The 1,199-nt window shown below is 59.0% G+C and overlaps 1 pseudogene; it reads right to left on the minus strand.

Moving 5' to 3' along the window:
• Positions 1–297: 297 nt before the first annotated feature.
• On the minus strand, positions 298–787 carry LOC128277228 (uncharacterized; annotated as a pseudogene).
• Between the last annotated feature and the right edge of the window lie 412 nt (positions 788–1,199).

A 1,199-nucleotide genomic window follows, 5' to 3' on the forward strand; every position in this document is an offset into this window, starting at 1 on the left:
TACGTAGCATGATCTAAGCTGTGTGGTTAATTTTTCAACTTCGTTGCTCCCAGCAGGAAGTGATTCGGCGTTAAGGCTTCATGCTCCTCCGATTCAAGAGGGAGGTAGGTCAACGGTCTGCTATGTAGGTGTAGGTGTTAATTGTAGGCAGCTGACAGCACGGGAGCCGAAACGGGGACTCTCACGGTAGAGAAGCGCGGGATGACTGACAGCACGAGTGATAATGGACGTAACACGAGAGTACTCACGATGAAGCGGCGCACTACAGCTGACAGCACGACGACGGACACGGGAGAGTCATTGCCCTTCACCGAGGTACGCTGCGGAGCTGCACAGGATCGTATGGTGCTTTGCCCGGCAGTGCTGGCACCTTTTGTCTGAAAGACAATCCGTTGCTTTGTGCGAGCGTGAGAAGCAATTGATGCACTTGCCTCTCTCCATGATATAGTTTACGCACTCCAACGCTGAGCGCGCCTGTCCTGCACGGCGTGGAAGGAGTTTGGGAGGGCTTGGGGCCGGAGGCACGAGAGCCTGGTTCCCGTTACCTTTTTGGCTCATAATAGAGCTGGTTGGCCATCTTGTCCAGCTCTTCCCGGAGCTCTTTCCACGTGGGAATCGCTTGCTGGTCTGCCCGGCGAGCGACTCTGGACAGGCTTTCCTCGTCTAGTTTACTGAGCACGATGCTCACGATGAGCCCGTCCTCGATGGCTGAGGCCACGTTAGCGGTCGCGCTAGCGATCCGCCGGGCTGACGTGATGGCCGTCTCCACCACGTCTATGAGCCGCATCAGCCCGTTCGGGGACGCGCTTGTTAGCCGTGGCGCTTCGATGATGGCACGACAATGCCCCAGGAACGCCACGCGCTTCTTATAGAAACGCTCCTGGAGCCGTGCCCACGCGTCCGCGAACGGCATCCCCACGCTCTCGAAAGCTTCGGCGCTCTGCCGGGAAGCCGTCAAAGCATTGCAGAAGGTACGCGTATCGAGTTGCGTCCTCTGGCCAGCCGCTGAGCCGCTTTTCAAACCTGAAGGCGAACGCTGGCCACTCCGACGGATCGCCTCCGAACTTTGGCAGGTCGATCCTTGGTAGATGCTCCTGCCGGGGAGTGGCTGGAGCAATCGTGGTGTCCATCACGGAGATGGACGCCCCGTCCGCCTTTCGCAGGCGTCCCAGCGCCACTCGTGCGGTGGCGTACGCATC

This window comes from Anopheles cruzii, unplaced genomic scaffold, assembly GCF_943734635.1.
Source record: "Anopheles cruzii unplaced genomic scaffold, idAnoCruzAS_RS32_06 scaffold04821_ctg1, whole genome shotgun sequence".
NCBI classification, from domain to species: Eukaryota; Metazoa; Arthropoda; class Insecta; order Diptera; family Culicidae; genus Anopheles; species Anopheles cruzii.